Raw genomic sequence first — 239 nt, forward strand, 5'->3', positions numbered from 1 at the left:
TTTAATTACTGTGATAACAGTATGGACAATATTCAAGTATCTATTTACTTCAGCTTTGCTAGTGAGTAATGTAGCCAGTAACTTAGCTAGTCAGTTAGCCTGTCAGTTAGCCAGTCAGTTGGTTAGTTAGTTGTGTTGTAGTGTACGTTTCTACAGTCTTGGTTTATTTGCAAAAGTTTTGACAGGCCAACAAGTGTCCCACTGGACTGGACTGTCTGAGTGGGAGGGTGGGGGGCTCG

The sequence above is a fragment of the Cynoglossus semilaevis genome, chromosome 11 (genome assembly GCF_000523025.1).
Source record: "Cynoglossus semilaevis isolate Cse_v1.0 chromosome 11, Cse_v1.0, whole genome shotgun sequence".
Taxonomy (NCBI): domain Eukaryota; kingdom Metazoa; phylum Chordata; class Actinopteri; order Pleuronectiformes; family Cynoglossidae; genus Cynoglossus; species Cynoglossus semilaevis.